The sequence below is a fragment of the Apteryx mantelli genome, chromosome 1, assembly GCF_036417845.1.
Source record: "Apteryx mantelli isolate bAptMan1 chromosome 1, bAptMan1.hap1, whole genome shotgun sequence".
Lineage (NCBI taxonomy): Eukaryota > Metazoa > Chordata > Aves > Apterygiformes > Apterygidae > Apteryx > Apteryx mantelli.
Window position 1 is genome coordinate 34899492 of NC_089978.1, and position 15692 is coordinate 34915183.

General features: G+C 41.9%; 1 protein-coding gene across 6 annotated transcripts in view; it reads left to right on the forward strand.

The window, feature by feature from the left end:
• Positions 1-3887: 3887 nt before the first annotated feature.
• ENOX1 (ecto-NOX disulfide-thiol exchanger 1) overlaps positions 3888-15692 on the forward strand; it is a 367098-nt gene continuing 355293 nt past the window's right edge. For 3 of the 6 annotated variants that reach the window (XM_067292384.1, XM_067292410.1, XM_067292413.1), the window contains exon 1: positions 3888-3937. The gene's annotated coding sequence lies outside the window, so the exon portion shown is untranslated. Of the gene's footprint in view, positions 3938-4154; positions 4173-4671; positions 4685-12097; positions 12139-15692 lie in introns of those variants that run through there. The other 3 variants (XM_067292401.1, XM_067292403.1, XM_013948353.2) reach the window with 3 other exon arrangements.

Genomic DNA, 15692 nt, shown 5'->3' on the forward strand with positions numbered 1-15692 from the left:
GAAAGTTCCTCAGAATTTACACTATCAGAGTTGATAGAACTATTTCATTTTTGCAGCATGTTACTCTTGTATGCCATATTGGACTGTGATGGAAAACAAAATATTGATCTCAGACAGTTCAGCTGGCTAGCATAAGCACTCCCATCAGCTCATATTGTAGAAAAGGTCCTTCTAAGGTCAGTGATTAGCCAAGACCGACCTTCTGTGAAGAATAAGCCAGTGTTGAGGCTGCTTTTGGTAGCTGTTTTTGCAATGGATTTTAAAGTGAGAATTGTTATTTGTTTATTGTTCAGCTGCCCCATCCACCTCTTTGATATCAAGATATATATCAATACATACTCATGTATTTCTTCCTAACATTCTGCCTGCAGATCAGGCAAAACTGACCCATGAAGAAATCCACATGCATTTCTCCCAGTACAAAAAAGACATTCTCAGCACAAATTCAAGTCTGCTACTGTGAGCTCAAGCATAGCCCCATCTGTGGAAGGGAAAGGTTGAAAAAGAAATGAGCAAAAATGGCCCAGTCCTCTTGCCATCTACAGTCACAGGCAAAACTCCCAAGAGAAAGCCAGAAAGAAGAAATGGAATCAGGAGAATTTTAAAACACAGAACTTCCCCTTTTATCATGTTTCTAATCCTATTTTCTTTGCTTCTTTTTTTCTTGCTTTGTTGTTGTTTGTCTCTGGCATGTACATTCTTGAGGCTTTATAAGGATTCATCTTAAGGGGGAACCTGAAGAGCACATTTTGTCTGCTAACTAATAACTTGAATTTTTCATCACAGAAGCCAATCAGGGGAGGGAGATTACAGTAGACAAGGTAGTGAGATTTGCATATTAACAGCACGGTTATTGAAGAATAGCTGCCTTGTATTTAGACCACACTGTGCACTCTGATTGGCCAATAGCAGCTGCCAGCCACTGCAGATGAGGGATTCAAAGGTCGTATGTTTTTTTAAACAGAACCAGACACACTAATATAAATCAGATAGCGAAACCAGAGTGCAGGAAGCCAAGTAAGTGGAGCGAACCTGTTTGGTTATGCCTCTGTAACTGCACAGCATCCAGGCCCTCTCATTGGCTCAGACTGGTCTATCCCTGCGTAATGTATCATATTGTGTATATTAATGTTTCAGCTTTACAGTTCTATTTCCATTAGGGGAAGATTGCCTATGAGCCTCTTAGTGGATAAATAGGAATTTACAGCTTTCAAAAAATCTCTTAAAGCTTGCAGGATCTGCAGAAGAAGGAATTACACATGACTATTTTTGAAGCTTTAAAAGGTCCAGAGGGCCTAATTGTGCTCTCAGATATGCCAGTGCAGCTCCTATTGAAGTCTTTGGATATAATGCATGCTTATGAAACACCTAAAACGAATCCTCTTTTTAAATTTTAAAAAAGAATCCTTCAGTTATGAAAAAATTAGACTGTAAAGTCTTTGGGGCCAAGGCGGCAGCTTCCCAAGAATTATACAGAATAACAAAGTGAGGTCTTGGCTGCAACCTGGAAACGTACTGACCTACAAATAGCAAATACATGCTGAAATGAGCATGCGTTAGTGAAAAACACACAGAGAAGATAATACCTGTTTCTGCAGACTTGTGCATGCACACGTGTGTGTGTGTTTGTCCGGAGAGCTGTAGGGGAGGGAAGGAGAGCAATGGCACAACCCTAAATTGCCAGAAAGAAATAACCCTTTCAAATGTTTTCATCACGTGCAGCCAGATATGTTAAGTCCAATATGAGCAGAAATACTTCTTTTACGTCTGTTTTATATCAGCCAAGGCTTGACACAACAGTCAAGAGGGCTGTGTTTAAAATGTCTTTTCAGTGTTTGTTGTTGTACGTGTGTGTATTTTTCAAAGTACAATCACATTCAGTGTTAGAAAAGATAAAGAGGAAAATTTAGCACAGGTAAAGGCAACAAACTTCAGAGTTACATTCAGACATTGGAATTTCATATGTGATTTATTAACTATTACTTCATTTCAGAAGTTAGTTTAAGCTAAAGGTGAAGAATACGTGTTATGTGTCAACTTCCCTAGGAGTTTTCTGCTTGCTTTTAAAAGTAGGTGCTTGCTTAGGAATGAACAGGTTTAGGGCTTCTGCTTTAGCAGACTGAATAGGTGTGTTTTAGTGTAAATAATATAGGAGAGGATGCCCAAGTTATAATTGTGTCTTACTTGCATCAGAGCTAAAACTAACAGAAATGCCTCCAGCAGCTTTTCCTTTCTATCCAGCTATCACACCTAAAAAGCAAAGTAATAACCAGCAAAGAAAGAAGCAGTCCACATCTGCACATCTGGGTGAAGAGCGACTCCTGCTCAGCAAAGGTAGTTAACACTTACCTAAAGCAGTGCATTAATCTCCATGTTTTGTCCTGCACATGGATGTCCTTGTATAACTTGTGTCAGTATTGTTTGTTGTCAGTTTTCAAACTGAAGCTGTGACACTAACCCTGCCAGCCAGGGGAAAAAAGCTACACACAGAGGCAACACAAGCCAGTACTGTTTAAATCAGATGAGCTCAGTGGTGTGGAAATTACTTCTCTTGCATAAGTGTGTTTACTGGTAAGCCCAAAATGATGGGCTGGTGAATTAGCCCAGTACCTGTGGATGTATTTGAATGCCACTTTGGTGAAAGAAGTACTATGAAAAAGAGAGGCTGGAGATTTTTCTATCAGATCTTCTTTCTACCACTAGAAATCATAGCTGCTGCGTGCAATATTTAATATCTGATGTTGGTTTCCACCTTTCAGCCACAGCCACTTTTCACTTACCAACTAATCGTCACCTAGAAGTATGCTGAAGCATATTATAAATGGGCATACAAAGGCTTTTTCCAGCACTAAATCACAGCCATCTCCAGAGAGGAAAGGGACTGCTTGCAGCAAGTCAGCATGGTAATTTAGGCCAGGAGAAGGAGAACAGGCTTTTCCCACTCAAAAAGCACAAAGAGTTCAGATTAGCAAACACCTTCTGCTGGAGCTGAGATTCAGCCACAAAAACTGTCCTTAACTCTGCTCAGACAAGGTTTTCAGCAGCATCCCTAGCAGACGCTTGGCTCTTGGGAAGCCCTTGTTGCTGCCAGGCCCTTACAGGCCCCGTGCATTTTCCTGGGCAGAGGTCTCCTTGGTCACCTGCCCCACAGCTTCGGGAAGGGGAGGTCAAGCACTCTCCCCATGCTGCACCCAGCTCTGTATGGGATTGTGGGGGGTCCTGGAAAGGAGTAAGTGAAGCCCCCAGCCTCTCTGGCAGGGATTTCCCATGAATGGTGCTGGTTTTAAACCACAGCTAACTGAGAGGTGCGAAGCTCTGCAGATAAAACATTTAACACTACTTCTTGCAGGAAGATTTCTAAAGGAAACACCGACCCCATGAGATGAGGTACAATTCCCAAAACTGAGCAGGGTGCTGTACACAGGGGCAAGCTGAGTTTGAGCGGGCAAACCGGAGCCAGCGTGGATTCCCGGCACCGCTTATGCGCCGACCCCTGCAAACGGAGCAGGGCGCTTCCTTCCGCGGCAGCGGCTCCTCTCTGCCCCGGGCGCCCCGCAGCCGCCGCCGGGCTGCGCGCTCCCCGCCCTCCTCGGCGGCACCCACCCGGCCGCGGCCGCCTCCCCCTTCTTCCTCCTCCTCCTCCTCCTCCTCCGGGAGCCTTGCCTCCCCTGCACACCTGCCTTGCCATTTGTCGGCGGCTTTGCTAGGAGGGGAGAATTTTCCCTCGGTCCCTTGCAGCATCCCTCCCCGGCACACGCACACACACACACGCACGGAGGCACCGCGCTGCCTGTGCATCGGCGGCCGCCGCCTCTCCGGCACCCCGCGCCGCCGGCCCCGCGCTCCCCGCCGCCGCGGGGCGTCCTCGGCCCGCTGCAGCGCCGTCGGGGGAGGCGGCGGCGGCGCCCGCTGCTCCGCGGCCCCGCGCCGGCAGCCGGTAGGTACGGCGGGGGCCGGGGAGGCGCTGCGGAGGCGCGGGGAGGGCAGGGCGGCGGGAGCGGGGCGAGCCGCGCTGCCCCCGGCCCCGCCGCAGCCCCGCCGGCGGCACCCGCCTCTCCCGGCTGCGGCTCCGGCTGCGGCTCCGGCTGCGGCTCCGGCGCCGCGGGGCCGTGCGCCGCCCCCGCCGCTGCCCGCGGCGCCCCCGCGGCAGTCCCGGGCACTGGCTCTCCCCGGTGAGTCAGAAAGTTTGCTCTCCCGGGCGCCGGCTTTTTGTTGTTGTTCGGGGTCCGGCCTTTTTTTTTTTTCCCCCTCTCTTTTTCCCCTAGCGGGCTTGTTTGTTTGTTCGCTTATTTATTTATTTATTTATTTATTTTTTAATTGCGGCGGCGGCGGGGAGGACGGCGCTCACGCCGGGGGGAGCCCCGCAGCTGCGGCCCCGGGCCGCGCCGCCTCCGCCGGGCAGCCGGGCTCGGACGCCAGGGTGCCTCCGCCTGCAGCCCCTGCTCCCCCCCGCCGCGCCGAGAGTTATCGGGCTGCGGCTGCAGCCGCGAGGACCCGGGCGTCCCCAGCCCCGGCAAGGCAGTTGCAGCACATTTTTTGGTGGCAGCTCCGGAGGTGACTGACTGTCCCAGCCGTCTCCTCCTCCTCCTCCCCGCTCCTTGGGTGCCTGCTTTGAGGCAGGTTTCAGTGAGGCAGCGGGTGACAGGCTCGCGGCGTGCGACCGGCGAGGGGCAGCGCTGCTGTGGTAGGTGACCAGCTGGAGGATAGCCGGATCCCACCGTCGCACCGAGCGGGACTGGTTGTGGGTCGTGGCCGTCTCTCCTTCCTTTGATCTGATCGCTAGAGGTGGCTTGCTGTTGTGTGGTATGGAAAAAGCTGTCTTGCGTTTCGCTCTGGGCAGGAGGGGCAAGAAGCTCTCGGATCCTTCCCAATGAATTGTGTATTTTCTATGTTGCATGTTATTACTTCATTATTATTATTATTATTATTGGAAGTTCTGCAGTAATATGTCAAAAGCTTTGATGTCTTTTGCAATGTACCTCATTCATTTTTTTCTCAGATTTAGAATGGAATGGTAAAATTCATAGGCATTAATAAATAAGTTGAGAGCACTTGGAAATAGTGCATTTGGTGCATGGTGTGAAATTGTAGATATGCATAAAAGAGTAATAACTGCTGTGCAGGTTTTATTTAAAACCTTTTCTGTATGACTGTGTGCATAAGTCTATTCATCTGTCTGCTTTTAAGTATGACTGTTTTTTGCTATTGAGGTCTCCTTCCAATGTGTTGTGGGGATGCTTTCATAGGCACCCACATTTGTCTGGTTTTAATAGTTTTTTAATCTCTTGCTCTAGGAAGTTTTGTCACTGTCAAAATATGTGAAATTTGCTATTGTGGCTTTCTATTTTAGATCTCTTTTCCTGGTGCTTTTATTTATTTATTTATTTTACACTGAAGTGTGTGTGGGGGGGGCAAAGGGAATTGTCTTAGACTTTTATATCTGTCCTAACGTGCAAAAAAATATTACATAAAGAATTTAGGACACCAGCATAGCCCGGAGCTGAATTCCAGAAAAATGACTCCAGTTTATTTGTTTGCCTACACCAGGCGTTCTGCAGCATGTGGTATTTACAGAACTTACAGCGTACAGTAGCTCTCAAGTAGTAAGAGAACATTGTGTATCCTCAGCAGCAAGAGTCTCTGACAAGTCGGACAAAACTATAGATACAACAGTGCAACGATGATACACGTGTGAGTGTGTGTATGCATATAAATATCACTAGACTACTTAAGTTAATTTTTCCTTAGGATAGTTTGTCTTCTCTGACCTGGAATATTTGCATTCTTTCCCTTGAATTTTGAGGCATTGTTACTGTTCCTTTCTCTGTGCATGTGTTTCAATGTTAGTTTTAATCTCCCTATAAAATAATCCAGTAATAGATTTAGAAGACACTATTGCTAGGCAAACCAGGCAATAGATCATGAAATCAGACAATAGTATTTTGTTTCCTAGCAACCCCCTACTGTGAACAGAAAACAAAACGATGGTGGATGCTTCCACATCGTGATAGCTGTATATCAAAACCCTGAAGTAGATACAGAACTAATAATTGTGTAGTAAGATTTGCTCCTATTTGTTTCAGCTGCTTTGTTAATATTTTCCTTTTTGTGAGGAAGAGATTTACCGGGAGTTGCAATTAAATGGTTAAGATTTGACTCTGCTGCTCTTAGCTTTATAACAGTGTCTGTTAGAATGAATAGGGCACAAAAATAGTAATATCTGTAGAATTTTTGCTAGTAAGAGTGATTTGAAATATCCTGTTAGTATTGCTGGAATATTTTTAAATCTATGCTATTACAGACCCTTGGAAATCTGATTTATGATCTACTGTTAGATATAGTATGCAATCTCTTTCTGGACCTTATCTTGTTAATCAGCTTTTATCTTTGTGTTTTAAAACTACATTTGTTAGCATGTAGTCAAAAAATCCCATTCCCCTGAGTGACAAAGGAAGTGAAACCCAAAGTGCTGCTTTGCCGTGTTTACATCTTTGGCGCCCAGTTCACCCCTTTGAAAGGAAAAGAAGAGCCATCACAGTGCAGCAGGACTGGGTCCTAAGCCACGATGTTTCTAAAAGTGGTTCTGATAATGCAATAATTCCCTTGGTTGGAGTGTCAGAGCACTGAAGTGGAATCTCGACACTGGACCGATCTCAGATGCACTTTGTGCACTGCCATCTATCTGAAAAAATCCATTAGTGCAGGTTGTGGATCTAACCCTGTGTCTGTACTTACTGCCTATCAGGTTTCAGCTTTTCAGCAGGTGTTACTGCTTAGGCGGCCGCTGGAGATACTGAACTGCAGTAGGAAAAGGCGACGAGTGGTCACAGATGAGTAGCTGCATGTACAACGTAACAGAGGAGATGCTACGATTTTGCACCTTTGCCACCTTTCCTTCCTTTGTAGTAGAAAGTCGCAAAAATTGTTCACTGGAGTTTTACCTCTGCTTTCTGTATCCAGCGGTATTTACCCATGAATAAAAAACAGTGATAGTTTTCCCATTGGTTTCATCAGTGAATCTGCAGAAGCAGAGGTGTTTATTACATGCGAGTTTTTAACACCACTGAATGCATCTTGGAAACTATAAAATCACAAGGAAGGTTTGCTGTGGGGAAAACAGCCAACTTTGGTTATGTATGCATTATTAAACAACAGAATTTGTGCTAAGCATGGGAACTGCATTCTGTGAGTGACTTTGGGGGTTCACAGTGTTACTTAAGAGATTCAATGTGCTGTCATGTACAGTTTATTTATATTGCCTATAGATATCTTTTTTGGTTCATCTCAAGTACTGAGGTAGGAAAACATTATAGCACTTGAATAAAAATGGTTGAACAGTCAGAGAATATTATAATTCTGATAAGTATCAAAGAGCAGCTACTTTCTTATGTATTTTGGAAATCATGCATTTTACTACCCTGGTACATGTGGACAGCTTAGTTTAGAACATGTTAATTGATTTTTGGAAGGCTTTATGTTTGAGAGGAAGTACTCACTTTCCACTTTTTCTCCTGTGTTTCATTTTGATGGCAGTCCTCCCAAACCTGGAATCTTACAGTCAGGTAGTCCACAGATTAAACTTGGTATGGCTAACTAAATGCAATCCCCGCAGGCAGCCTCTGCCTGTGTTTACCAGACAGCAGAATGAGGGAAGGCAAAAAAACCAAAAAGTACAAAAAAATATATAAAAAAGCGGGGGCGGGGGGGGAGCTTGTGAACTGTTCTGCACGTGAACAATGGAAGACATTTGGAAGTGATTTTAAGTGCTCTCCATGAAACTCCTGTTATGGCAACTGCATTTATTGCTAATGATGAATGTAAAACCTTACATCTGCTGTCATGTAGGTTGGAAACTAATGAAAATAGTCATCCCATGACAAAAACCAAAGCCTAGTACCTCCTTTCCCCTTCTCCCCCTCCAAATCCATCCTTGTTGGAACACTGTGTTTAGTCTGTTTCATTTAAGGCTATTTGGTATATATGAATTAAGAAATTGACAGCTTTGTTCTCTCCATTTAACTACAAAATGATGGTAGAGGCTAATGAACTAACAGGGAATGTCCTGCATATCTTATGTGAGATACATGTGCTGTAGTCCTGTAGTTTTGTGGGGTTTGACAGCTTTTTTTTTTTTTTTTTTTTTAAGGAGAGTACTGCAGTAACAAGAATATAGAGTTACTTATTCATGTTTAAATCCTATAGGCTTAATGATTGTTGTTCTGTTACATATTTACTTAAGTATTTATTTTCTTTTCTTACTTTAAGAAACAAACATATGTGTGATGTCAATTTTGGACTCTCTTGAAGCTTCATTTTTAAATCCTGTAACATAAAAGCACTGAGCTGTCAATTCTTGCCAAATATGGAAAATAAACCATCCAAGTGATTTACAGAAACCGAGCATTTGATTCAGCAAAGCATCGACTTGCATGCCTAACTTTTACTTTTTTTTTTTTTTTAACATATGGTTAAGCTCATCTCTGCTTGCTGAGATCAATGGGATTTAAGCATGCGGTTGAAGTTAGGCATGTAATTAAATGCTTTGTTGAATAGGGGCCTCGAGCAAAACCTATAACCTTTGAAACTAACATCATCTTTGCTTTGGAATAAACAGAACTTGAATAGAATTCTTAAAGGATAGTAGAGAAAAGGGAACAAAACTGGGTAAAATGCAATCTCACTTGGTGAGAGGTCTCAAATGTTCCTGATGGGAACTTACTGATGGATAATAGTAGTGCTGGAAAGAATCTAAAATTAATACCCAGCAGGAAGCAATACATGATTTTGCAGTGTGATTTGATTACAGAACAGACCAATTTGTCTTTGAGTCAGCAACAAAAGGTACAATGTCAGGGAGCAAAGAGGTGGGGTTGCCTTTTTACCAGACTCTGCTGTGAACACATCTGAAAACTCTGAATATCATATCATCAGAAAGTTATTGACAAACTGAATGGAGCTCAAAGAAGAGCAACAAAATACTCAGGGGTCTGGAGGAACTAGCTTGAGGGCAAATATTCGGAAATAGATGTATGCAGAGCCTAGCACTGAATAAGGGGAAATAGGTTTACATTTGGATATTTGAAATGTATCGCAACAGAAAGAATCAGATTTCTCAGTACAGCACATGGGAGAATACCTAGGAGTAAACATAGAAATGAAGGAAGTAAAAGCTTAAGGTGAATATTGAGCAAAAACTTCATGATGGAAAGATGCATTAGAGTCTAGAGAGGTCCAAGGATAGTGAAAGCCCTACTTCTCGGACATTTAAAACAAGATGACAAGTCATTAATAAATATACTAGGGGAAGAAATCCTGCATTTTGAAGGACATGGAATACAGGATCTAACATCCCTTTTTTGTGTGTATATTTTGTTCTAGCTTCAGCTGAAGGTTACAGGAGAAACTAGGTCAGATATTGGGCCAGCCATCCTCAACTTGATTTTTCTCAAACTGGAGTGTTCGTACTCTGGCCAAGCAATTTTCAGTGCCAAGACAGGTGGTTAAAAAATGCTTTTATAAATGCATGACTCGGAACAGGGTCATAATGTGGGCTCAGGTTGAGTCAGTGCTGGGAGGTGTTTGTGGAAAGATCAGCTGCAATAGATTTTCTAGTAAAGAGCTCTGTTTTTTTTCATTTGTTTTCCCTTTTGAAAACAATGAGCATCCCATCATGGTGCAGAGGGCACAGAGATTACAGCTTCTGCAACATTTTGTTTAATCATATAATGAAGCTTACTGCCATCAGGTGGCAATGATGGATAGTTAGCAGGTACTACTGCTTCCTTTCTGCCCCCCCCCCCCCCCCCCCATCATGATGCCCTGGGCTCATAACAGCTGTCTCCTGTGATCTGGCTGGACTGTGCACAGTGCAAGTCCTGATGACTGCTATCGCCCTGGAAAGAGGAGGAGAGAGAGGCTTGTTTTCTCAAAAAGGCCAAGAGAGGGGACAGACACATGAGTAACCTTTCCCAGGGTGCATTGATTTAAATGTCTCCCACATCTGTTCAGCCTGGGAGAAAGCTTCTCCAGGTAAGATGCAGGTTCGAGGAATAGCTGGCACTTGTCTTGAGGAGCCCTTGCCTGGAATGATGTTATTACCCTAGTCTCTTGTAATTCATTTTACTTTGAAGCAAGTATTCAGAAAAAATGGTTGTGCAGAGTAAAGGCTTTTAGACATAGGGAAATGTTTCCCAACAGCCATGGAAATTGCAGAGGAGGAGGTAGATTCCCCTCTGTTGTGCTTAGAGGATACCTGACAGCTGACTGTTTATAAACAAAGCCTATTTTGGTAACCATAAGGTTAAAAAAAAAAAAAAAAAAAAAAAACAGTGATTAAGAATAACCTTTCTGTGCATGTTAATGATTAAAAGAGCCATCTTGCACATCAGTGCCTCACACAAGTCAAAGCTGATCTGGGGTAGAGCTGCTTGATGAGGCTGACCTTTGATTTAACTACTTGATGGTGCAAGAAAGGGGTGTGTTGAAGCTGTCACTTAGAATAAGTCTCTAGGTTTTGTGTGTGAAGTGTAAGGTTCAATCTGCCTGTAACTGAAAGTCAATACCCTCCCGATACACCCCAGGTGACCACGTAAATCCTCTGACATATAAGCCAGGTTTTGCTGGAGTTTGTCTCTAGGGTTGGTTGATGGTGTTGGTGATGGAGGTCAGAGAGGAGGCTGAGTGAAGCTGGAGGAAGGTTTTCTTAGGCAGAATGTAAGGGTTAAAAATTTGCTGACAATGCATTGCTGATGTAAGAGGGGCATTCCCCCCCCCCCCCCCCAATGATTGGACCTCAGAAAAGATCTAAGGTGAGTAAAAAGAACCCATACAATTGAGTGGATAAATCTAGGTCCTTGCTAGTAATGAAACAGGGTAGATTGGTTTACATAAGATTACCTGTGTATGTTAATAATGCTCTTCTGCGATCAGGCTTATTGGATGGAATCCTTTAGACTGAAAGGTACTGTGCAAGATTATTATTCTGTCTGCCATCTTTCCAAGGAGAAATTAGGTCAACAACAATCTTAATTACAATTTGTTTTTGTTAATAGGCCTTTATCTTTAGAGTTGTTAAATGAGACTTTTTTTTTTTTTTTTTTTTTTTTTTTTTTTTTTTTAATACAGATACTTTTAACCTGGTGTTAGCATTTAGGATATTGGGTCTGGTATACTAGATCTCATCAACTCACGATGAAGAACAGTTTCCCCATGACTGAAGTGGATAACAAACAGCTATTTTGGTATGACAGGCTGGCTTTATGTGATTTTTAAAGAGGGCTGTGCCCTATATACAATATAAAAATGCTTCAGAATATAACAACTGTGCCTGGGTTAGAGCATGTTGAGGGTTTAACAGTGTTCTACAACTCTCTTCAGAATTACCCATACCAGTTAGGAAGCATTTTGACAGGGAAGTGAAGATGAAATGAAATAGAAGTAGCTGAAGTAGCTGATAAAGCCATGGGGTGAATTTAAGGAAGTAGAATGCAATAACCTGAATTAGAGCACACTTTTAGAATGGATGCTTATAAAAAGAGCCAGGAAGGCTTTCAGTGATGACAAATAACTTTGTTTCATCTGAAAGTATCAGATTGCTTCTAATATTTTGCTGGTCTGACATTCTGGGAAACAGTGTTATACCCTGATTTAGTGGCTCCTCTGCATACAGAGTAAGAGCTTGCTACTGCTACCGAGTGAAGCAGTTCCCTCTCATTCTCCAGTGGTAGAGGCCTGTGTTTTAGTGGCAAAAATCCTTAGATAAATCTCTTCTGATGACTTGTGATGGATGTTGGCATTACTTCAACACTGACTCAGAAGAAAGAGTTGCATTTACTGAATAAGTGATCCACTTAGTTTATTGAGGGTTTTCCTTGGAGGCGTGACCCTGCTTAGCTGTGAAATCTGATGAGGTCACAGCCCAGGGTAGTATGGTTATAGATGCATCAAAAAAGCATATGTTTATAGTCCTCTGCTGGCAGTTAAAGATGACAGGCACCTGGATGTGAACAAGCACTCTGTGCAGTTTTAGTAGCTGTAAAGGGGCCGTCTGTTCATGCTCACTCATGCCTCCTCTGCAGACGCACATCTGGCTTCCACAGTCTTCACACAGAGTATGAACAGAGGTATTGGACTTGGAAAGTAAGTTTGATTTAGAATCTTCTTTATGTTGCCTTTCTGTTAGTTGGCCTAAAATGAATGTCTCTTAGGTTAATTTCTTCCTAGCAGATGAAGGGATCCTTGGCCAGTTTTTGGTTGGAGGTTATGCATATCTTAACAAAGAGAGGAAATATGGTTTATGCTGATGTCATTTTTTTTTTGGGGGGGGGGGAGGCAATGTAATCCCCCATTTTATATGAACAAGGTAACAATTGCCTTTTTATTTTGCTGGCAGCCTGTGAGAGAGCACACATTTTCAGCTCCTACAGGGAACTGGGCTAAACTTGAGCTGATACACTCCAGGTGAAAGGCTCGGTATACTATTGCTAATCTACTTAGCTATCCAGTTTCTTGCTAATTCTGTAAACAAGGTTAATACTATTACACAAAACATGTGAAAGCAGGTGCAGTGCGTGCGTAATTAGTTGGGGTTTGTAGTTTTGTTTTCCAAGGTACATTTGTTTAACTCTCGTATCATTTTGCAGAACATACATAATATGCACTTTATATTGTTTCCTTTGCAGAATAGAAGAAGGGTCTAATTTCGGTCTAGGCAGGAAACTATTAACATCTTTTTTAAGTAAAAGGGAAAGGTTGAAAAATTGGAATTTATTTTTGTTTCCTCAGAAATATTAAGACAGATTATATAACTACATAAAGTCTCCAGGGAAAGGGAACACTTGTTGATAATGAAAGAACGGAGTAACTGTTTAATGTAATCTGCTCTTCATGGATAGAGAAGGAAGTGAGTGGTGTACTGCACAGCCAGGTTTCATTGGTTAGAATTTGGAAGTGGGTGGCACATCTGACAGCACAGTCTTTTTTTTTTTTTTATAAGGACAGTTTGTCAGTCTTGCGTTTAAGTTTACCTTGAAGTTTACCATGAAGTTGATTCTGTTTGCTGCTGTATACTACAAATAAAACAGATCTGATAAAAGTAAAAATGTTTAGGCTGATCTTGCCCAAGAATGGAGTAGTGTGAATTGAGTGAGTTGACCCACTGCAATCAAAGAATACTTCTTTATCTAAAGTATAAATGTTGCAAGAGTAACTAGACAGAAAAGACTTGTGGTCATCTTGAAATCATGCAGAAAATCCATTTATTTTGGTTCTTCGGTGTCAAATGGGCTGCCAGATGAAACTGAAAACTGAAGTGAAAGAGCAGAACATTGAGTTTGATAATCCTGAAGATGAGATGCTTTGACAGCCCTGTCATTGAAATATAGCTGTGATGATCACTGAAGTCACTGTTCTTGTTGTTTCAGTGGCTCCTCAACATGAGCTTCATTCAAGAGAAATCACAGTTTTTCTTTGTCATTAGGGAGCTCAGAGAGCAGTAGCAGCTCATGTCTTAAACACTAGGAAAATAAAGACCTAAAACTTGTTAAGAAGCTTCCTTTTGTGCTAACACTGTGATCAAGCATAACATAAAATGAGCAATATAGGTTGAGATGCAAGCCTCTGTATGTTGCCCTTTTAAAGAGATTTACATTCACTGGTTCACTTTTAAATGGATAAGGGGAAATGAAGAACTAAAAAACAACCCCTAAAATAAACAGCACTTGTATTAATATGTGTTTCACTGAACGTGAGAAATGTTCAGAGAATGACTATAAGCATCCATGAAAGGAAAAATGCAGACCTTTGTAATGCTCTCAGTCATGTCTCTAAGGGATACCGTGGAATACCTGTATGACAAGGAGGTGCTCTGTAAGTGCCTGAGGAGCAAGAGTAGCAGCAACAAAAACAAAATAAAATGAGAACTTCTGAAGTAGGTTTGTCCCAATGCTGAGAGTTCATTCTCAGTGAGAAAGAACAGTTACCAGCTGCATGATTAGCAGATGGCTGGAAAAAGTAAAATTTGTGCTCCATTCCTTCAATTACTCTGAGGTTGTCCTCTGAGGAATATCTTGTCTTTATTTTTGCCTCTACTTTGTGGTCCTCAATAATGCAAGTGTATTTAAAGTGAAATTGAACATGACTTTTATATGATTCTTATAGAGCAAGAAATTCCCCTGAGAATAACTAATCTTAAGAAAGCAACTAAAGATGGTTTCAGAGGGATTTTCACCAACTATAGCCTGATGACACTCTAGTTTAGAGGAAGAAAATTTCTTGCAAACAAATAGCATTAAATATTTGAGAAAAATAATAAAGGATACTCCAGAAGCTGTAGAAACTGAACCACAATATTAATGCATATTAATGCATAGTCTGAGAAGAGGAAGAAGCCTAGCATATGAGTGAGAAATCTGTTTGCTATGTCCACGATGAGTAGAGGAAAAGTAATAGGTTGAATATATTGCAAGAAAGAACAAGTTTAGGAAAAAAAAATCTGGTGGTAAGGATGTAGAGAGGTACTGGGATGGACTATGTGAATATCGTGGATTTCTTATCTGTTGAGGTTTTCAAGAACATGGTAGATATAACTGTGTCATTCTTAAAGCATGTAACAGATCCTGTCTTGTAGTCATCTCCAGCTCTATTTGTCTGTGATTCTCACCAAGCCTTCCAGTGAGTGGAATAAAAGGAAATGGGATAGTCAGAACTAAGATGGTCTTACAACTTAAACTGAAATTGAGATTCTTACAGTCTGTCATCCCTCTTTGTACCAGAATAATGGAAAACTGTAGCAATAAAATTATAGGAGACACTGGCAATTGAACATGGTTATATTACAGATTTGAAAATATCTTCTTCCCAGCCCAATGTTCAGCATTTTGCCTTGTTGTACCATTATGCTTGAAATATTTTAAGAAGTTCACTTGTTCATGCATGGTCCCTTGCTAACACAGGTTCAGGTTCAGCCCTGGCTGGTGTGTAAGCGTCATGAAGCCTAGGTACAGAGAAACTGAATCTATCTTCAAAAGGCTTATATAGACATATCCCAAGTTGTTAAAGAACAGCTAAAATAGACTAAAAGAATGGTAGACTAGATTATTTATAGACTTTTGACTCAATTATGTCATTTTTGTGTTTTTACTTAGAGTTGCGTGCTTTCTGTTTCAGACCATATTGGAGGGATAATCATGTTACAAAATGAATTCAGTAATGCATGGCTTGTGTGCTACCTAATAAAATCTTTACGGACCTTAACTTAAAGGTTTTCCAGTGGCTGTTTTATGTTGGAGAAAGAAAGTTGCATGTGTTCTGGAAAGTGTGTAGGGAAAAGACTGAGTAATGGATCCCAGTTCAAGTCTCCTGACTTTGAAGTGAAAGTTAGTAACAAAACTTGCCTGTAGACCAATAAAAGCAGGAGAATATGTTAGGAGTACCAGAATAAGCAGAGCCTTTTGGCAGAGAGTTTTGAGCTCTCCTAGGAAACAAATTGGTTCCTGTGCATTATGTATTGATGGAGATTGCATCCTTTTTATGTGAGTAATAAGTCAAATGTTCTTTTAGAATTAAGATCTATAGGGCCAGATTCTGATACTCGGTGGTTTGTCTTGAGTAATTCAAACTGTAGAGGTATTCATGAATTATAGTACAATAACAGATTACAGTCTGATTCTTATTCCTTAGGATTTTAGTATGGT